Source organism: Lygodium microphyllum, chromosome 3, assembly GCF_053477565.2.
Source record: "Lygodium microphyllum isolate KBCC chromosome 3, Lygodium_microphyllum_v1.1.10, whole genome shotgun sequence".
NCBI classification, from domain to species: domain Eukaryota; kingdom Viridiplantae; phylum Streptophyta; class Polypodiopsida; order Schizaeales; family Lygodiaceae; genus Lygodium; species Lygodium microphyllum.
In genome coordinates, this window is record NC_141137.1 from 113450884 (window position 1) to 113474649 (window position 23766).

A 23766-nucleotide genomic window follows, 5' to 3' on the forward strand; every position below is an offset into this window, starting at 1 on the left:
AACTACTCAGTCATCTCAAACACAAGCTCTTCATTTTCTCCTCCCTCAAGACTCCCGTTCGTCAATTGATTTTTGGCAATATGAATAGTCACTTATGTGTTTAAAGATTAAGCTTTAATCAAAGGCTTAATATTACACCATGGATTCCTTGAATGTAAATGACAAGGAATGAAGGTAAAGTGCCTAATTGAAGATATTTTCCATCTGTCCACGTAATCAGGAGTGAAGTAGAGCGATTGCAAGTGGAAAATTTCTTCTCCTAGCCTGTGAATTCAGATTTGTCAAGTATACTGAGGCTCCACTTTGACCATAAGGAGCAAGGCATGGTGATCAAGAAGAATGGGGATAGCAATGATCAAAGAGAAGAAGAAAAATCTCAAAGTCATGGCTATGGCATTCTCTCTCTCCCTATCAACTTCTCCGGAGATGGTGCCCCTTCTTCTCATGGTATTTTTTCTTCATGCCTCTCTCTCTCTCTCTCTCTCTCTCTCTCTCTCTCTCTCTCTCTCTCTCTCTCTCTCTCTCTCTCTCTCTCTCTCTCTCTCTCTCTCTCTCTCTCTCTCTCTCTCTCTCTCTCTCTCATCGAATGCTCTCCTTATTGTCATCCTCCTCTCTCTATCTCCTCATGGCAACAAGATGGACATCCTCTCCTTCACCATGGCGCTCCTTATCATCATGCCCTTCCCATTCAATTGCAATGATTTTTTTAATTATTACTTTTAGTTTTTTAATTATCATTATCCCTCTTTGATGTCTTCCCACTCTCAAGAAGCCTTTTGTCCATTGTGCTCATAAAACAACACAAGGAATGGCTTGCCAATCTTCTTCTCAAAGTCATGATCTTGCTTGAGTGATAGTGGGAATCCACCAATAAGAAAATGCTTGCAACCAAAGGATTTGATAGCAGTGTCCAAGAGGGTTGTACTCATGGTGAGGGGAACTAGTTTTCATTTCTTCATGATTTACTCCACTTCTTTTCCAAGACTTGTCCTAGACTTCACCTTGTTTCAGAGTAAGTCTCCAATTGAGATATGTGTGTATCCAAAGTCTCTCACCATTTTTTTACATTGAGTCCCTTTTCCACTACCTAGTCCACATAAAATAAATGTGTACACTCTTTGGTTAAATGATGTTTCGTACGCACCAACTCGCTCCTCGCCTCTAGACCAAATATCTCTTTAAGAGGGATTGCAACTTCCAAAAACACTTCCATTTTTTTGTAGTGAACCAGCTTTGATCTTCCTAAAACGTCGAGGATGTAAAGCCTCAAAATGTAAAACTATAGGGAGGTACTCAGAATTGAAAGTATCCAAATGCATTTGGATAGTCTCTAACTTATCATCTACTCTCTCACTACTTTGTGAACGATGTCAACACATTTCCTCCATTTTGTCACTAGGGCACTCAAGGTAAACCACAATATCCACATGACAAACATCTTTCTCAAAAGTAGTTTCTTGTTGGAATATCTTAGTATATCCATCCACAACGACATGGGGCTTGATTTTCATGTTAGCTTTCAATAAACTCAAGGGGAAGTCCTTTGGGACCAACTTTCCTTCCTTCATAAGCTTTGACACTTGCTTCCCTATATTCTTCTTTACTTCTACTCTAAGTCCCGAATGCCTATATGTAAGAACTCATAGTCCTCAGCCATTTTTGCACATAAGGAGCCCCAGAAATCTAAATTTCACCTACCTCTTATATGCAATAACTTCCTTTGAACCAACATTTTCCTTTTTTCCTGGATTGCAAAGACCTTCCTCCAAATAAAATAACTATAATCGCATCTACATAGAATTCATTCAAAAATATAGTAATAGTGTGTCAAGTAGATACAAGTTGTTTGAAATGGTTGCAATTCTTGGCATGTTTCTAGGTGTTGTCATTCCAGGCACGTAGCTCTACTAGTAAGCACCACTATGTAGCTTCAAAAAGAAAAATATGATCTCTCCCACTTAGATGTGAAGCGTCCTCATGAGCACATGTACAAGATCTACAAAACAACACATAGAAGACTAGTAGGCCCTAAAAAGGTATAAAAAATACTAACTTGTGTCATATTATACATTAAACAAGACAAATCTTTTAATTAATGTGTATAAATACTTGGACAAGCTAGTGTTCCCCTTACTCACTCTCCCCACTAGAGTGCATAACAAAGTTGCATCCATGCATGGAGCATACTAATGAGAAAGTTTTCTAGAGGCGTTAAGCAACAATAATCTCTCAAGGCAACAAAATGCCCCACTACTTTACTACTAGAAAAAATTCTTCTAAAATAGCATAATTGATAAGCATAATGGCTAACAAAAAAACCCATACAAAGTAAGCTAATACCCCAATACTAAATAGGACTCCTATGTTTTAACTACTAACCCTCCATGTTCTACTAGAACATCTTGTTAATGGTCCCTAACTCCCAGCTTTTCTTTTCTTTTAAGGAGGAAATTGGAGTCAAATGAGTATATATATTTATTATTCTTTCCAAAATGTTCTACCCCAAAGAGATGCAAGGTATCAAACATAGGGTACCTGTCAACAAGGAAATCCCTACAGCCTGCCAGGACCTTAGAGGTGATGGTTATCTTCTTTTGTTTTTTTTTCCTTTCTTTCTTCGTATCTTTTAGGTTTTTTTCTTTTTAAAAAATAAATAGATATACTCTTTGAAAAGAATGGATTTCTTTTTGGACTCGTTCTTTACAGAAAATGACTAGAAAGCTAGGAATGCATTCACAAAGTTGAACTTTCAAACATCTTAGCTCAACAACTTCACTCGAGGAATCTAATCTAGCACATAATATTAGTCATTCTACCTAGGCAAATGAAAAGACAAAGATATCCACCAATTCAGCATATGTCATTAATGCTACCCCTAGTCAAAATTTCATGGAAAGAACCTTGTTACTCAACTATCCTATATCTCTAAGAAAGTGACCAAGTTTCAAGAGTAAACTCTATTGGATTCCTAGTTAGTCACCACATACATCGAAATTCACTATGTCAAACACACACACCATCCCTTGAAATTACTTCCTAGTGCTAATGTCCCATCCTAGGTGGGTGGACTCTCATATAGACTGAAGTGTTGATGTTTCTTTCAAGTTATTTTTTTAAAAAAAAATTTAAATTCTTTTTGTAATTAATTAGAATTTTGAATCTCCAAATTATTACAATCAATTTATATCTTTTATTTATGTCAAATGAGTATGTATATATAAATTAGGTACAAAACAATTTGTTATGTATGTGGAAATTGTAACTCTAAGAATTGTCGATATAAGTATGCCATAGTGTTGAGATAAAAAAGATAACCAAATTTGCACATCATATACTAGCTAGTACATTGTGAATGGTTGGATAAATAAGTAGTGAAACTCCCTTGAATAGGAATAATTTTCATATTCTCATGTTACAATTTTGACTAGCCAATCTATCCTAATTCATTCATGAATTATTTGTTTATAGCATTGCATATCTCCACTTGATAACTAATCTCCCAAATAGAACCGTCCAACTAGCTAAACTTAAGTATCACTAACTCCTAAGACTAAAAGAAATACCATAACCAAGCATACAACTAACTACCTAACTCTGCGAAAACTAAGCTATCGAAGCTACAGCATGTGAGAAACTAAAAATGAAAAGACATAAAAAATTCTTGATGGATGTTTTTTTTCTTCTGTTTGTTGTTTTTTTTTTCTCTTCAAGTAAATTATAATGAACACTAAAAAATCCAAGAAAACAAGAGATCTAAACTAAAATCCTCACACTCTCTAAAATATTCTAACACAAATAATAAGCTCAGCCCAAAATCATCTACACATTCTAAGTCAAACCTATCAACTAAACTACCAGATATAGGATACTCATCAATAACTTCTAGCATAGGCACATCAGAGGTCATAAACATGCTATTAACTACATCACTAAAAACTTCCATTACGTCATGGAGTGGAGCCGCAACTCTTCATTGTCATAATAGGGTATAGGTGCCACTAGCAAACATCCCAAAGAATAGTCCTCAGTCACATCCATATACCAATAGATATAATCCCAACAACAAGAACAATGAACATTTACTTGATCACTAGGATATGATGGAGTAAGATGATAAACAATAGCTTGATATCAAGAAAACTCCTACTACTCTCTACCCACCCTACACACTCAGGTGAGAAAACACTATCATAATTGTGGTGTTGATAAATGTAAACAAATAGCATCCTATATGATAGTGATACCATAACGTCGAAAGTAAGTGCGATGCTGCCAACACAAGAGCTGTGCATAAAGATGTTGCACTAACATTGTCTGCAACCAAATGGTAGATGATACTACAAACAAAAAATGATCACAAAAGAAGAACATCAACATGCCTCTCCCCTTGGTGTATATAAGAAAATGTAATGTGTTTGAAAATGAAAAATACTATAAGACTTAGCATGAATAGGATCCAAACTATTAGCATCAAGATGAGGGTAAAGTGCATCCATCCACAAAAAAGCCATACCTACATCCCATTTTAAAAAAACCCCTCCAAAAGAAAAGAAACCCAAATTCAACTTATTCAAGGATTATTCTAACTACTAGCCTAACTGTAGCTAACTACCCTAAGTCACAAAATGTTTAAGACGGAGGTCACTAACCCTAAATATCTCATTTTTAGCATTAATATCCTACACATCTATAGAGCCATTATTATAAACTTTAATAACCTTGAAAGGTCCTAGCCAATGATTTTTAAGTTTTCTTAGAAATTTATAATAATGGCTATCATAAAGTAAAGCTAAATCACCTTTCTTAAACTCCCTTCCTTTGATATTTTGATCATCCCAAGCTTTTTGGCATCTCTACATCATTTCTAAGCTTTGTAAAGCTAATATGTGTTTCTCGTCTAACTTCACTAATTGCAAAATCCTTTGCTTCAATGATTTAACTTCTCCTAACCGTAATGATAGGGCTACTCTCGCAAAGTAGGCAACTCTTGCTCAATTGAAAAAATAACATTAGTTCCATAAACTAAGTTGAATGGTATATTTTGCACTATCACCTTGTAGGTGGTTCTATAGGCCCATAATGCCTCATACAAATGCTCATCCCAATCACACCTATGAGAAGCAACCGTTTTAGTTAAAATTTCACAAATAATGCAATTAGTTACTTCTACTTGGCCATTAGCTCTAGGATAATATGGCATTGATTTGTGATTCTTAATTTTATATAAATCTATTAACTTGCTAATAAGACCATTTAAGAAATGGGAACCTCGATCACTTACTAATTCTAGTGGACAACCAAAACATGTAATAATATTCTCATATGTAAACATAGCCACCTCAATGGCTTTATCCATCTTAAGTGCTTTCGCTTTCACCCAGTTCGTAATATAATCAATATAAACCAAGATATAATGATTAGATGATCAATATCTGGTAGGTGGATCAATTGGGCCCACAAAATCAATTTCCAATTTTTCAAAAGACACTAATGCTAATATAGGTGTGAAAGGCGTAGCAAAGCTCTTAGAAGGCCGATCAATCCTTTGACATACATCACATTTTCTACAATAATAATGAGCATCCTTAAATAGGGTAGGCCACCAATAATCAGCTAGTAGAGCTTTCCTTACTGTTACTTCACTAGCAAAATGGCCACACAAGACTCATCATGTAATGCCTTAAGAACCACAAGGACTTCATCTTCCCTTACACACTGATGATAGATACCCTCGCATGGAAAACATTTATATAAATAATCCCCTAATAATCGATAGGAGCATGATTGCAATATCTTTCACTTTTAGCACTTATTAGCAGCACCAGGTGGATATTGAGCAGTACTATGAAAATTTGCAATATCATTATATCATGGAACTTGTGTCTCCATAGTAAAAAGTGACACACCCAGTAGATAATCTTCCACAACCTCTTCTTTATCACATGTTAATAATTGTGAGAGATGATCAGCTAGAACATGAGCTCTATCAGGACAAGTAACTATTTGAAAATAAAATTCTTGAAATAATTAAATCCAATGAATCACATGTCCTAAGAATTTTGCTCTATTAAGGAAGTACTTTAACACCTCATGATCAACATAAATGGTAAATTTATTCCTTAGTAAATAATGACAAAAAATTTCAACCACAAATACCATTGATAAGAGTTCGTTCTTAGTAGTATAATTTTGTTCTGAATTACTCAAATTTTGACTTGCATAATAAATTGGATGATCCATCTTATTGTCATCTACTTGGATTAAAACAACTCCCATAGCATACATAGATGCAATGCTAATACTAGTCCTTCTATTACTCCTTCTATTAACTTTTTCTTAAGGAATTCAAATGATTTTTGACAAGCATCATCCCAATTAAAAGGATTATCTTTTGTAGCAAATTTGCTAAAGGTGATACCGTCTTAGCAAAATTTGAAATAAATTGCTGATAATAATTTAGATGTCCTAAAAATCCTCACAATTGCTTAAGATTTGTTGGTGGTGTAAGTGCAAAAATCTTCAAAATTTTAGCAAGATCCATGGCAATACCTTCCTTAGAAACAATATGCCCCAATAGGATCCCTTCTTTTACATAGAGTTGTAGAGATGGCATATGCTGAAAGGACTGATAGCATAACTAAAATTGTGGGTGAAAAATTAGACAACAACAACCATGCTATCTAGAAGTTCAAGATGGAGAATTTTCTCATCAACAAGGGTTACTGGGACTTGGTTCAGGTGTAGAAGATGAACCCAAACTCCCCGATAGGAATGCAACCAATGATCAACTTAGGGCACATTGGGCATGGACTGAGAGAGCTTGTAGGGTACTACAAGCTAGATATCCCTATGTATTTCTAATGCTATGGCTATGGAAATAATGAATTGTAGCTCACCAAAGGACGCATGGAATATTGTGATGAGATACCTTGGTACTACCACTACTACCAGAAAATTAGAGTTGAAGTTTAACATGATGGTGGATAGGAAAGGATAGTCTAGGACTATGTGACTGAGATCAAGACTATTGCGGATTAGCTATAAGTCCTTTGATACACCAATATCAGTTAGGGGGACTGAAATCCTGACTTTAATGAACTTGATGAGCTCAAGTAGCTCTAAAAAGAGAGATGTAGATTTTTATTCTAATTAGAGAAGTCGTGGCAAAGGTTCTAGTCATGGTAGGGGAACTCAGCAGCATACATCTCAACATGGTTAAGGTCAGTAGAGGGATTTGCTAGTAGAGGTAGTGGATACTCTTTGCTGTGAGGAGGAGATCTCAATCTAGGGGTAGAGGATCCTTGCATACTCAGTCTTCTCATGAAAATGCTAATAAGGATAAAGATTTTCATTACTGTGGAAAGCATGGCCACATTGCAAAAGAGTGTTGAAAAAGCAAGCCAATCAAAAGGGCAGACAATAAGGACATTATGCAACTTTTAGTCATGTGGAGAGCCTAAGACAAGTATGAGAGTGTTTGCTATGACTTACGTAAGCAACAAAGCCAAGTAGTAAGGAAAGTTTGATGATGTCTAGTATATAGATTTTGCCTCAAATCACATGATACCACATGGTGAGTGGTTTGATGAGCTAAAAATAGGTGCTAAATGGATATGTACTAGAGATGATTCTCAACATGACATAGCACACACATGGATTGTTCCCTTGGTTATGGCTGATGGCAAGAAAAAGCTCTTGCATGATGTATTGCATGTATCATCAATCACTAAGAACTTGTTATCTATAGTAGGTCAGATGGTTTAGTAGAATCTACAAGTATGATTTAATCAAGATGGTTGCTTCATAGAGGAATATGGCAGAGGATAAAGCTCAGGGAAGTTACTATGTATATCCTCTACATCACGTGTGTTCAAGGCCTATTTATAAATATCCTTATCTGTGAATTTTTCATGAATAAAACATAACCCTTTTCTATTCAATATGTAAATAACCCCCTTATATAACACCCTTCTACGTGTAAAAAATGTGTAAAAATGGTATTTTCAAAATACCTTATTTCGAACCCATGTGATACACACATATATTCATGAGTAACTTACTGGAGGGCTAAAGATTGGTGGTTAAAGGCCAGAAACATGGTAGGATGTTTACACTAGATGCAAACATATGTGAATTGAATGTTGCTATGTTTTCTCATGATGGGGCAAGTATCCGAGACATTGACTTACGACATAAATGGATTGAACATATAAATGTCCAAAAGATGAAAAATAGGCAACATAAGGAGCTTGTTATAGAGCTACCAAGGTTTAAGTATACTAATTTGAGACATGTATGCTCAGCATATCAGTTTGGGAAACAAGGCAGATTTCTATTTGCCAAGAATACACGAAATAACAATAGACCTTTACAACTTGTGCACTCAATGTCTAGGGACCCGCTCATAATGTATCACTTGGTGGGTCTAGATACTATGTGATTTTTGTGGATGACTATAGAAACTACACATGGATATATATCTTAAAGCATAAAGATGAGGTGTTGGGAAACTTTATGGATTTTAAAGCTCATGCTAAAAAAGAGCTTAACTATTATGTCTCATGCTTACAATTTGATGGTGGTGGAGAGTATGCCTCAAAAGGAGTTTGACATATACTTAGTAAAGCATGGGATTAGGAGGCAATTGACTTGTAGTTATACTCCATAGCAGAACAAAGTCATTGAAAGAAAGAAAAGGGTGATTATGGAGGCAGCCAAGGTTATAATGTTAAATGAGAAGGATATGACTTTGTCTTATTGGGTTGAAGCAGCCCTTACGACTCTCTATGTTATGAATAGAACACTTGTAGCAAGAATACATGAAAAGACACCATATGAGTAGTTGTATGGCTACAAGCCTAATATCCAACATCTCAAAGTATTTGGTAGTATTTCCTATGTTCATGTTCTAGATGAAAAATGGAAGAAACTTGACCCTAAAGCAATGAAGTGTGCTTTCATTGGATACTCACAAGAAAGAAAGGCATATAAGTGCATTATTTTGACTACATGAGAGATACTGCTCAGCCCTGATGTCATATTTGATGAGTTAGCATCTTGGTAGTATGGTGCTAACCACAACGCACTATATGATGAAACTTCATAGGGCACATATGCTAAAAATGGATAGCCATGCACTTCTTCAATTAGTTGAGCTACTCAGGATGCATCTAGCAATGTAAGTCCTTGGATAGGCAGGCTATGTAGCCATGGGTCTCCATCCACCACTGACATGGATATGTGAGTGTGAGGGAGAGAGATAAAGGAAAAGAGAAGGTCTCTGACGATATTATAGGTCCATTGACTTTAGTTCACAACCAACTAACGTGCTCTCTTGGCCTAATGAGATAAAACTTTAGAACCCTACAAAAATGGCCCTCTTGGCATAATGGAATAAAACACTTTACCACTCAATAGTGTACTTCTAACTTGAATGCATTATCATTAATTTTATGAATAATTCTAAATGGTCCATAAAAGCTAGGAGCTAATTTGACAACTGGATGTCTATCTACACTTTACAGTCTACGTTTTTCTATTCTCAGCCAAACATAATCATCAACTTTGAAATTCATGGCTTGTCTTTTCTTGTTGGCTTGTTTGGTATATGATTGCTGGGTATTAGACAAAGATGCAACAGGTGTAGATAATCTATATCCATAAATGACTTCAAACGGTGCTTTCTTTGTAGATGTGTGCGGTGTATTGTTATATGCAAACTGTAATAAATGCAAATGAGTGTCCCATGTCTGAGGTTTAGAGATAGTATATGCACGTAAAAGATCTAGAATGGTGTTGTTTGTGGCTTCTGTTTGTCCATTAGTTTCTGGATGAAATGCAGATGAAAAATCAATCTTTGTGCCTAGATTAGCAAACAGGGTAATCCAAAAATTGTTACAAAATCTAGAATCACGATCTGAAATAATCACTTTTGGCAATCCATGGTTAGTAAAAACAGTTTTCAAAAATAACTGTGCTGCTTGTGATGCAGTTAAAGTTTTCTTACATGGAATGAAATATGCTTGTTTACTAAATCTATCTACAACTGTCCAAATCATATCATGGTTAGATTTAGTATTTGGTAAACCAGTAATGAAATCCATAGAAATTTGTTCCCAAGGTTTAGATGGAATAGACAAAGGCATAAGTAATCCATACTATTTACCATGATGTCTCTTAACTCTTTGACAAATCAAACATTCAGAAACGAAATTAGATACATCTGCATCCATATGCGGCCAATAAAAATCTTCAGTTAACATACGTAATGTAGATATGATACCTCTATGACCTTGATATGGGGGGACAATGAATTTCATTCAAAACAAAAGATCGGAATGGAATAGTAACACATAGTCTCTTTTCATAAAACATAAATCCATCATTATATGACAATGAATCAACAGGAATGAAATTATTTTGAAGTAATTTATTCCAATCAGAATGAAAAGTAATATCCTGGTGATATGTATCTTTCATAGCAATCAAAGAATCAAAAGATATGACAGAAATATTATGAATTGCAGGTCTTCTACTCAATGCATCAGCCACTACATTTTCTTTTCCAGGTTGGTACTGAATGATAGGATGAAAACTTTGAATAAAGGAGGCCCATTTGATATGACGGTCAGAGATTTGGGGTTGGCTAAGTAAATGTCTAATACTTTGCTGATCGGTCTTTATCATAAATTCTGAACCCATTAAGTAGTGTTTCCACTGTCTTAATGCTTGTACAACTGCTAATCGTTCTTTGTCATATGTGGAATATTTTAGCTCAGAGGGTTTCAACTTACAACTAGAATATGCTATAGGATGGTTGTCTTGCATAAGTAGGGCTCCTATTCCTGATCCACTAGCATCGGTCACTACTAGAAAGAATGGTCTATTAAAGTCAGGCAACGGTAGAACAGGGGCATTGGTTAATGCATGTTTCAGTAAGTCAAAGGATTTCTGTTGATTTTCAGTCCATTGATAAACAATTCCTTTCTTGAGAAGTTTGGTTAATGGTAAAGCAAGTAATGAAAAATTGCGTACAAACTTCCTATAGAAACTAGCAAGACCAAGGAATGAGCGTAACTCATGCACATTTTTAGGGACAGGCCAATTCAATATTGCATCAATTTTCTTAGGATCAACTTTAATTCCTTCAGATGATACAATATGACCTAAATACTCAATTTCTGTCTTAAAGAATTCACTCTTGTCAGGATTTGCATACAGTTGATTTTCTTTCAATAATTGAAAAACTAATGACAAATGCTCATAATGTTCTTTCTCATTTTGACTAAACACCAAGATATCATCAAAGAAAATAATTACACAATACTGATATTTCAAAAAGATACGGTTCATCATTCTACTAAAGGTAGCAGGTGCATTAGTCAATCCGAATGGCATGACTAAGAATTCGTAATGACCAAACTGTGTTCTGAATCCAGTCTTAAATATGTCAGACTTATCTAGCCTCACCTGATGATAACCAGACTTAAGGTCAATTTTACTAAATATAGAAGATCCTTGCAATTTGTCCATAAGGTCATCAACTCTAGGAATAGGATACCTATTCTTTACAGTGATCTTATTTAAAGCTCGATAGTCAATACACATACAATAGGTATTATTCTTTTTCTTGACTAACAATACAGGTGCACCGAATGGAGAACTGCTAGGTCGAATCAAACCTCTATTTAGTAATTCCTCAACTTGACTCTGGATTTCTTTTTGCTCTATCTGGTTGTGCCTATATGGTGCTTTGCAAGGTGGTTGTGCCCCAGGGATCAAATCTATCTTATGGTCTTCTGGACGTGAAGGAGGTAAACCTGGTGGTAAGTCTTCTGCAAAACAGTCCTTAAAATATGCAAGAAATTCCTTATGCCTAGGGTGCATATGATTTTCCTTTACTTGCAATTCATTCACCCAAATGAGATAGGATTTACTACTCTTGCATAATGCACGTTTTGCTTGAGTATGCGAAAGCAGTGGAAAAACATTAGATGCATGCATACCATATAATGTAATAGATTTTCCTTGAAAATTAATATTCATTGTGTGTGTGGAATAATCTATATCTAGGTTATGCTGGTGTCGCCAAGGCATTCCTAAAATAATGTCACTCGACTGTAATGGAATAACTAAGAAATTTCTTCTTTCAGTGTATGAACCAATTTGAATCTCTAATTCTTGCACTTCCTGTGTACCATTATACCTACTGCCTAAAAATGCAGCTTTTATGCGATAATGCGTAGGTACAGTCTGTAATTTCAATTCCTTTACCAATTTTGCTGAAATAAAATCATGAGTGCTACCGTCATCATGCAAAATAGTCTTTTTCTTTCCATGCACCAAACATTTCATAGTCAATAATGAATGTGGAGTAGGCATACCTGGTAAAGTATCGGAAGTAGTAGTAGTGTCGTCCTCATCTTCAGTGAAATCAGGCATATCCTCTTGTTCGTCTTCGTCCATGGCTCCAAGATAGTTGATATGAGCTGGTGGCTTCTTTGAATGACAATTTGCTGCGAGATGTCTAGGCTGGTGGCATTTATAGCATACTATTGGCTTGGCTTTGGTTACATTGTTTGCAATGGCAGGAAGTCTAGTGACATTTGGATTTGCTTGTGGAATAGGCTTAGGATTTGGATTGACATTGGATGGTAATGCAGGTGGTTTAGCCCAATTCTTGCGGAAAGATGATGAAGAGAAATAACCTGGATTAAATATTCTAAAATTGGAATTGAATTGTTTAGATCCATAATTACCATTGGCTTGGAATTGCTGTGGTCATCTGTCTCTACCGCGTAATTTATCTTCAGTGTCGTGAGCTAGTGAAATGGCGTCTTCAAGAGTAGCAGGCTTGAATATGTTCACTTCAGCGTAGTAATGTCCAAGAAGTCCAGACATATACTTCCGCTTATGTGTCGTCTCTGGTACATCTTCAAGCATGCGTAGCTGTAGGAGTGCATTCCAAAAACGCTCTGTATATTGAGGTATAGGCTCATGATCCCGTTGTTGAAGTAGATCCCATTGCTTGATAGCCTTCTCATGAAATTGCGGTGGAAGGAAATTCTGCATGAACTTCTTCTTGAAATCTTCCCAAGTAGCAGGACATTCTATGCTCTTGCGTACTACAGTCCACCAAAGTGATGCTCTGTCTACCAAATGATTAGTAACACACTTGATTTTATCTTTTTCTGGATAAGTTTCCTCATGGAAATAGTCATCAAACTAACTAATAAATGCTAGAACAGTCTTTCCTTCTCGTATGCCATTGAAAGTGCGAAATTTGAAACTTCGTTTACTTATCTTTGATTCCTTGCGAATGATTTGAGCTTCAAGGGTGGCATCGATGGTACGTCGAATCAAATCTTCAGCTTGAGGTTCTTCTTTGTCGGTAGACGCTCTTTGTAATTTTGCCAATTGCGCTTGCAATGCTTGCCTAGCCTTTCGTTCTTCTTCCAATTGCATCATGATTAAGTCCAGTTTTTGCTCCATCGTAGGCTCAGGTAGGTCGTCTTCAGCCATAGGATCATCCATATGTGGTTCCGTCATCCTGTAAAACTCAAAAGACCTTTCTCACTCAAAATCAGGTTAGCGAGATGAGCATAGCTCAAATTTGGGGTTACAAGGCTATGTGTTTTTAGGTATTTCTTTCTCAATCTTTAGAAAATCTACGATTTTTCCTTCTTCGTATGCTGAAAATGCTTCAACAAACCTGCGTATGGGTAGAATACCTTCCAACAAACAACTTTGCAGTTCGGAGTTTTTGCGCAGGAACAGCCCTTCTAGGAGTTTTGAGCACAAGTCAGTTCTGACTCCAATTGACTAGTCTGACTTGCAGAGTTGCAGACTTAGGTGACTTGCAGAGTTGCAGACTTGCAGAACTTAGTTGACTTAATGAACTTGTAGGACTTGATCACAGTTGACTTGCAGAACTTGATTTCTGGAGTGCAGGCCCTGGAGTTTGTTGACTTGCTTGTCTTGTCTGACTGGATTAAGCTTAATGATTTAAGCTTAATAGATTAAGCTTTTAAAGGGGGCTTAATGGATCAAAAACGGCGCAGATCGTGAGGGGGGGGCGTTTTTTCCGCCATGCGGAAAAATCGGACCTCCTCTTACACCTCGATGACAGTTTTTGAAGCTTATGAAGCTTCCTTAAGCTTTTAAGCTTTAATACTAAGCTTTTGAAGAAATTAGATATGGAGGTTTTTGAGCTTATCTCTCTCTGTTTGACGACTTGATGATGGAGATGAATGCGTGGTCCTCTGCCTGTACAGCCTGGTCCTTCGCGATCTGATAACAGAAATAGGGGTTCTTGATCGCCAGAAGTCTGCCTGTATCGACGGTTCGCGACGAGATTGACTGTAGAGCCCGATCGTTCCAGGAGCTCTGCCTTCGCACGAGATGGGTAGCGATTGGAAGCTCTTGATCTCAACTCCGCTCTGATACCACTGATGCGCAGATCGGTCGCAGTATGCTCACGTAGTGAATCCCGGAAGGTCCCCAAGAACAATGAACTCTACTTTTTGCACAAATTACAATGTAAAAAGCATGAATGACAAGAGCAAGAGACCAATTGGGTTCAATCTCCCGCTATGCCTTGTGTGAGCGCTTCACAAAGCATGCATTTTATGTATATTTCCATCTTCATGCTCAATAATAGCCCAATTTACAAAAATATGACAAGCTTTTAGCTTTTGAGTTTGCTTTTAAAAAATAGGAGATAAAGCTAATGGACGGTGCCCATAGAGTCTGGCACGCCCAACACAATGTCGAAATAGAAATAACATATCCTTGCGCATAGGCGCATACAAAATAATAAATAAATAATCAATGCCTCAATAGACATGACAAAATATAGGCGTGGCATCGGCCGCAGTATACTCACGTAGTGAATCTCCGAAGGTCCCCAAGAACAATAAACTCCACTTTTTGCACAAATTACAATGTAGAAAGCATGAACGACAAGAGAAAGAGACCAATTGGGTTCAATCTCCCCCCATGCCTTGTGTGAGCGCTTCATAAAGCATGTATTTTATGTATATTTCCATCTTCATGCTCAATAATAGCCCAATTTACAAAATATGACAAGCTTTTAGCTTTTGAGTTTGCTTTTACAAAAATAGGAGATAAAGCTAATGGACGGTGCCCATAGAGTCTGGCACGCCCAACACAATGTCCAAATAGAAATAACATATCCTTGCGCATAGGCGCATACAAAATAATAAATAAATAATCGATGCCTCAATAGACATGACAAAATATAAGCGTGGCATTGGTCGCAGTATGCTCACGTAGTGAATCCCGGAAGGTCCCCAAGAACAATGAACTCTACTTTTTGCACAAATTACAATGTAAAAAGCATGAACGACAAGAGCAAGAGACCAATTGGGTTCAATCTCTCCCCATGCCTTGTGTGAGCGCTTCACAAAGCATGTATTTTATGTATATTTCCATCTTCATGCTCAATAATAGCCCAATTTACAAAAATATGACAAGCTTTTAGCTTTTGAGTTTGCTTTTACAAAAATAGGAGATAAAGCTAATGGACGGTGCCCATAGAGTCTGGCACGCCCAACACAATGTCGAAATAGAAATAACATATCCTTGCGCATAGGCGCATACAAAATAATAAATAAATAATCGATGCCTCAATAGACATGACAAAATATAGGCGTGGCGCCTATCAAAATATAATCCATAGGTCGAATACTCGCTAGACTCCAATGCTTTCCTCTGCCACTGCTGCTATCTCTACACATCAACTGAAGCATTCACAATCATTAGTAAAATAATACAATTAAACTGACAAAAGTGAATACCTAGCAGTCTTCAGCTACATAAATAAATCAACTGGTTAGAAATAAATCCTAACCTTAATTTATTACGAGTGCGCACTCTAAACTCATAAATGTTTATTAATTTAATATGTATTTTGCGGAATCACCCGCTATGGAATCACCCATGTACACACTAAATTAATGAAATGCCCGAAAAGGACAAGCGTCCCCATCAACTTCTCGCGCAAAGAATCCACTTTGTGTATGAGCCCCAGTCATCAAAGTTTACGGAATCCACCGTAAAACCTCACGGAATCCACCGTGGAATATGCCTCCTGGCATCATACCCCCAGCAAGGCTAATGTTAGAAGGTAATTGTAAAGGCTTCTCTGGAGACCACAATTGAAAAATACATCTTCAATGAAAGCATAATTATCTAGGATTCTACAAAGTGATTCCAATGTCGAGGAACTAACTAACAAGTCATCGTCTCAAAGATATACAACATATTTAAGGCTGCACAATGGTACATCTGCAGAATGAGATCCCACATATTGTAGGTTCCATTGAGGTGATTTATCACTAATTGTGAGTCACCTTTCACTAATAATCGGCAGATACCACCATATCATGCTACATTCAACCCCATAATCAAGGCCTTGTATTATGCCATATTATTAGTAAAAGAAGGTTATAAAGAGAATCCCATCTTCATAGCAACCCTATGTCAGGGATCTTTAATGACCAAACCAATGCTCGCATATTTAGTGGGCATAGAAGCTCCATCGAAATACGAAGTATAGGCCCAATCTTTAGGGATAGACCAAGCCATACTAATCGGCTCACTCGTACATATGATAATCAAAATCAAGCCAAGAGAGAGGATGTATAACATGTACAATCCCTCCTTCATCACTAAACTCGATAGAAATACTAGTCAGAATTCATTGACAATGGTGGTAGTAGACCTTAATTTCCCACATAAAAGATCAACCTTGCCACTCAATATCCTCATAACCTTTACTCCACCAAATCACTTGACCTTAGTGGTAACGTTGCTCTAGATACGAATGCTCAAGATAGGGAATGATTCATCCCATCCGATCGTCTTGGTACCTACTGCAAGTTAAAGTTGAATCATGAAGTACCTACACAAGCACTAAGCTCAATGTCAACCCTTACATATAGTAAGACTTCAACTTATTAAAATTAACCTTATTCTTAAACTCTACTGCATTTGAAAGTCTACTAGAAGGGTTGTAGAGCCATTCTTTCCTGAGCGTACAATTTTCTATGGTCCATCCCATTAGGGTTCCAACTTACTTGGAAATAACTCACAACGAGCATCATAAAATAGCACCAATTGACCTTTTGAAAATTTATATTTCGTAGTGTGAAGGTCATGAAGAGCTTTCATTCTCTTCTTCCCTACTTCTTGATGTAATAAATCTTGTAACCAAATCTCATCAAGATGTGCAAGAGACGTATATCTTTTCTATAACACTTCTGCCTCTCCCAATGAATGGTTGAGAGTGAATCACACAGTCGGTAGCTCTATTTCCAATGGCAAAATGCACTCCTCCCCATACACTAGCTTGAATGGGGTGTGGCCTCTAGCTCTCTTGAATATCGTATTGTAAGCCCACACTGCCATATATAATTTCTTATCCCAATTGTGCTTACTTTCCGATACTATCTTGGATAAGATTCCCACCAATTGTTTATTTGTACTCTCAACTTGACTGTTCACTTAAGGATTATACGAGGTAGTCTTGTTGTGCTTAATCTTCAAAGCTTCATTCAAAGATACTATAACTTTGTTCAAGAAGTGTATCCTTGGATCAGATACAATCTCCTTTGGTGGACCAAAACGGCAAACAATTTGCTCCATAATGAAACATGTCATTTCCTTAGCATTATCCTTCACCGTTGCTCGCACCTTATAAAGAAGTCCATTGCTACAATAATGTACCACTTGTGCATAGTTGATGAAGTGTATATTGGTCCCACAAGATCGATACCCCACTTCTCAAAGGGTAACGTAACCAAAATAGGGTTTAGAGGTCGCTTACGATTTTCCCTTGCATCATGTCTTTGATAGACATCACAACACTTAATTTAACTGAAAGCAACTTGGAATATTGATGGCCACCAATATCTAGCACAGAGAGATTTTTGGGTGGTAAGCTAGCCAGCAAGATGTCCCCCACATGTTGAATCATGGCACTCCTCAAGAATGAATGGTACCTCATTAAGTACGGCACAACAGTGATAAATATCATTTACACCTTTTCGATACAAGACACCCTCTATAATCAAAAAGCATACTTCTTGTTGCTTGATCTTTCTCTTTTCAAACTTCAATAAAGCAACCCCAAATTCCCCTGTAGATAAATAATGTGTTATAGCTGCATACAAGGGATGGAAGATGTACCAATTTTAAATAGACCTTCAATAAACACAATATTAGCAAGTTTGGGAATCTCCCAATTCCCATTTTTTGAATACTAAGAAGGTGGCACCTAGATAACATGCTCATAAGTTTCTCAAAACCATATGATGTGATCTATCATTGGAAACACTTGAAAAATGGAATCTATTGAACTATAAAGCACTTGATTTGGAGTTATAATATTCAATTTATGACAAATCCAAATATTTGACCATGTGTCCTAAATTTATGGGAAATTCCCATATTCCCCAATATGGTGTTAATATCGCTTCCTTCAGCTGAAATTTCCTTTGGCTCCCCAAAATCCACAAGACATTCCACAATACCTTACAGCTTCGGCTGCTTACTTCCAATCTCATAATCAAACTCTTGCAAAGTGATCAACCACTTTGCTAAATGGTCATGTAGCTACAACTTGTTTAGCAACAATCTAAGTCTTTCTGCCTTCGTAAAGAATGCTACCTTCTCATAGAGAATATAATGTCTAAATTTCTTCATCACAAAGACCATTCCAAGGCATAAATTTTCCATATAAGTATAATTAACTTTAGATATCCCCAAGTTTCTACTAGCAAAGGCAATTAGATTATACTTTTTTTTCCAAATTTGGGCTAAATAGTGTTGATACTATGCATTGTAGGGATGCTAAAAATATATAGAAAACTTCACCTCTTTTGGGTGCTTTTAGGATTGACACTTTTGCTAGTTTCTTCTTTACATCCTCAAAGGATACTTGACAAGATTTATTCCACTCAAACAAATAGCTAAAAGATAGGATGTTCATCAATGGCAATGCTCTTTCTGCCAGTGCATTGATAAATCTCTAATAATATCCCATCAATCAAAAAGCTATGTACCTCTTTTGGAGTACATGGCAGGCTCATAGAAATTGTAACCTTTATCTTTTTTGGGTCAATTGCAATACCAATCAAACTAACCACATGGCTGAGTAACAATCCATAAGGCACCCTAAATACACATTTTCTAGGATTAAGAGCAATGTAAAACTATCTACAACACTCAAAACATTTCCTTAAAATGATCAATTGTCTTTCCCTTGTGGTGGTTGCCCCTAGATCATCAATAAAGACTTTTAACTCCTCTAGGGAGATATCACCAAAAGTCTTATCAGCTGTTCGTTGCCAAGAACTAGGCGCATTGCATAGCCCAAAGGCCATCACATGATACGCAAATGTACTAAAGAGAGTGATAAATGCCATTTTCAATTTTTCTTCCTCTACAATTGCCATTTGGTTGTATCTAGCAAAGCAATCCATAAATGAATAGATTTTCCTACCCACTAATTGATCTAAAATTTGATCAATAAATGGCAATGGATAGTAATTCTTAATCATCTTCTTATTAAGCTCTCTAAAATCTACACAAAGTCGAATCTGATTGTTCTTCTTCTTCCTGATAATAACTAATGAACACCATTCTATGTGTTGAACCAAAAATATCAGACTAGCTTTTCGTAGTTTTGTTAATTCTTTGAATAGCCCATCCCTTAGTTTAAAAGGCATTCACCTTAATTTTTGATGCACATGGCAGCTACCTTCCTTTAGAGAAATGATATGAACAGTTAAGCTGGGAGGAATACCTCTCAATTTATTATAAATCCAAGCAAAGATGTCATGGAATTCTTGAATCAAGGACACATAGTACTTCGTTTCTTCGAAATTGAGCATGGATCCTAATTTAATTGGCCATGAATCATTCAATGTACCAAGGTCTATCTCAATTACATCCACATCTCTTATCCTCTCATGAGCCTCTATTGGCTCATTCAAAGTTACTTGATAGATATCCTCTGTAAGGGACCCCTCGTTGGATTCGTCACTTATAATGACTCACTATAGCAGATGTCTAATGTATCTAACTCTGACGAGGATAAATGAACTCTCTCACTTTGAGAAGATTCAGGGTAGACATCTACTACTACAGGTCTAGCACCTCTACCAAAGATAAACCAACCATCGGGTATATCAACCAAATAGTTTGCTTGTAAAATCCATGGTCTACCTAGAAATTGTGGGAGTTCTCACTCAACCGCCAAGACCCACGGACCGCTTATTGTTTCAAGCGTTCCAAGCGAGCTCTAATGGCTAACTCTCGCATACCCAACATGCCTTCGGACCTACAAATGTAATGAGCTTACCTCGATGCCGAAATGAGTTGCCTCCTCCTTCACACACACTGGTAGCTCCATGATCCTTGATGCTAGCTCAAGCACCCTCAAGCCTCCTCCATCAAGCTCCATCCACCATAGCCGTGCACACGTGAGCAAAGAGAAGAGAAGAGAAGAGAAGAAGAGAAATAGAGATGGTGAAGAGCTCTTGATCCCTCACTCCCACACACTCACTCCCTCACACTCTCACACTCCATCTCTCAAGAGCCTCTCTCAAGAGCGCACACACAAGCAAAGAGAGGAGAAGAAAGGAGGAAGAGAGGTCTCTTGTTAGCCACACCCCAAAGAATGAGCTTCCATTCGCTTTTTTGAACTTTATATACAAGCCCTAAAATTCCATGGGCACCCATCCTTTTTTACATGACTAGTTGGGGTTGTACATTCTCAGAAATTCTACACACTTCGTGTGGTTAGGTTCCTGGCACAAACTTCTCTAGGTGCTTGTAGAGGTTACACTGTTCCACTACTCTCCTTGGGGCTTCTTCCTTGGCTACCACCTTCTCAAGGTTGTGAATGCTATAGAATTTCAGCTGAATATAAGCACGATTTTCTAAGCTGATGCTATATTGTGTTCTCTCCTCCTCCGTGAAAGGGAGTCAGTGAGTGTGATCTTGCTGCGACATCTTTCATTCCTGTCATGAACCATCATTCCCATTAGTGCTTGCGAAAGAGTTATTTGCTGAAAAAGAAGGCTTCATGTTTGTTGAATGAAAACATTTAAGCTCCAGCATAAACTTTCCTTTCAGAACTTTCCACCCTTTAGTTCAACTTTTTTGTGACATTTTTCCTCACTCGCAAATTAATATGTTTCTTTTCTTCTTGCATTTAAATGTCGACCGAGTTTTTAACATCAGTGTGTTTTTTTCTCACATGTTTATTCGTCTACTTGATTTTGATTGGTTCCCATTTGACTCACCCACCTTACATTATCTCCTCCCCTTTTGGATTTGGAGAGAATCCTTCCTAGGATTGAAAGCTAGCAGGCCCGGAGCTGTCAACTTACGGTTGAATGTTTACTTTTGCATGAGCCAAGCATAGAAGTTTGGATTGTAGTCCGCTAAGCATTGTAGTCCAAATTGAAGGGTCGGGTACCTACGTGTGTGATATAAGTAAGGACATCCATCAGGACATCACTGGAATCAATGCGACTAGAAATATGTAACTCTTCCTTTGTCAAGAGGTGGTCAAGGTAAGGGTGTCCTTTGATGTGCTCTTCTAGGGGTTGGTCACGAATAGTGGTTAACACCCTATACGAGGTTGGAGCAACATAAGTTGGGTCATATTTCGATGTCTTGATCTCGGGGAAGTTACTATTTCTATATCCTCTACATCACGTGTGTTCAAGGCTTATTTATAAATATCTTTATCTATGAAATTTTTCTGAATAAAATATAACCCTTTTCTATTCAATTTGTAAATAATCCCTTTACATTATACCCTTCTGTGTGTAAAAAGTGTATAAAAATGGTATTTTACAAATACCTTATTTTGAACCCACGTGATGCACACATATATTCATGAGTAACTTACCCGAGGTCTTGATGGCTCGTCGTTGCTCAACGTTGGCCATGAAGGGCGTACCAGCTCCGTAAGAATGGGGATTCGATTTCAATAAGCCTTTTTAACTCCTCTAATTCTTGATCAATGATAGAAGAAGAGGCTCGCTTATTGTATGACGTGATGAGAGGTTGTTTGATGGCCTGCTCTGTAGATATCTCAGTGCGGAGAAACTCTGCAGCAGTTGAGTGGGGTGCTTTGACAAATGCAAATTCCTGTGTGTCCCATGAACAAGGCATTGTACGAACTTCTGTCACAAAGGGCTCTTGTAATAGGTCCAAGCCCAAGAGGTCGTAGCTCAGAGCCAGTGACATGAATGTGGCATCTAAGCGTCTGAGCAAGAAATGATGTCATCCCCCTGTCTTTGGTTAGATCCATAGCCAGTGACAACAATGATTTTCACTCATAGGAGGGTCTAAGGCCTGCAGATGGTTGAGGCTTGACATAACTAGAGAGTTGGGTAGCAGCAGATAGTTATAGGCTCCGTTGTTTCTGAGACTTTGGTTGGGTTGCTTGCCCAATGGGCTCAGATGATTGGACTACAAATGGGGCATCACTGCTTGTGGGTGCGGCCTCCTGAGTCGTGATTAAGTTGCATGAGACTGGTTCAGGAACAACATGCTAAAGTTTGGGCTGGTAGACCTAGTCGGTCTTCATGTGCATAATCAGTTGTGAGTCAATGTGCTCGGTGACTCGAGTCTTTTGCAGTGTTAGGCCTTGAACCGTTGCATGGTGGGGTACGATTACGCATGGGGGTGGCACTTGATTGGTGCTCTTGGCTACTTTAGACTTAGGGATCCATATCTAGGCCTTACCCTCATAATAACCTTGTGCTTGCAGTAGGGCCTTAGGAACCCATCGTAGCTTGATCACCCGTCACTATTTGTAGCTTTGTTTTGGCCTTCTAGGTTTTGAGGTTGTGTTGTTAGCCTTGCAAAGGCATACCGATTGCTTTTGGGTAGTAGGTTCTAATGTTTAGGCACCCACCTTAATGGGTGTTCATAGGCATTGACCTTGGTTTTAGTAGGTTGCTGGCATAGAGGCTTGGGAGGGTGTAACAAATCACAACCCTCCTCCTTGGACTTGGCTGAATGCGTGTTTACTAGTGGCATTGAGGGTCTAGTGGGAGGCCCGCAGCCCTTCCTGAAAGCTGCCACTATGCATACATTGCTAATGGCTAAGTGGATACATTGTGACTCATAATCGACATTGCAGTGAGATTTCTTTTTAAAGGTTCGACCCAGTAGTGATTCGGTACCTGCATTTTTAGTGTTTGACAACACATAAAATGTCATTGGTATTATTGCAGGCTCGATAGAAACTGCGGCCATGCATTTCCCTAGGAGTGTGTATGATTGCCTTCCATATGGGCTCAGTTTGGCAGTAGTGGGCTGTCGTTGTGGTTTGCCAATATGGGTCCAATGATCGTGGGTTAAGACATTGAAGTTTGTTCCCTCATCGACGAAGGCGTTGACAGTGTATGTTTGCTTGGCAGTGATTGTGATGTGGAGGTAGGAAGGTTTTACGATTTCCTCATTTTCCTCGTCAATCTTTGTGATTGTGGCTACCCGGTGGTTCTAACATAGGTGGTTCATGCAAGGGGTGTGTGGGGGGATAATACTTCTTTATGCAACTGCCATTGAAGAAGCCTACGCCCTTGCCTTCCAAAGTCTCGAGTTCGACATTACTGGTTCGGCTGATGACACGAACCTTGAAGGGCCCTAGACCTTTAAACTTCATTTTCTATTTATGCCCCTTAATGGAGTATAGGAGCACTAAGTCACCTTGTTCAA

At 37.7% G+C, this 23766-nt stretch overlaps 1 pseudogene; it reads right to left on the reverse strand.

Annotated features, from left to right (window-relative positions):
* Positions 1–727: 727 nt before the first annotated feature.
* LOC148038782 (uncharacterized) lies at positions 728–3943 on the reverse strand (annotated as a pseudogene).
* Between the last annotated feature and the right edge of the window lie 19823 nt (positions 3944–23766).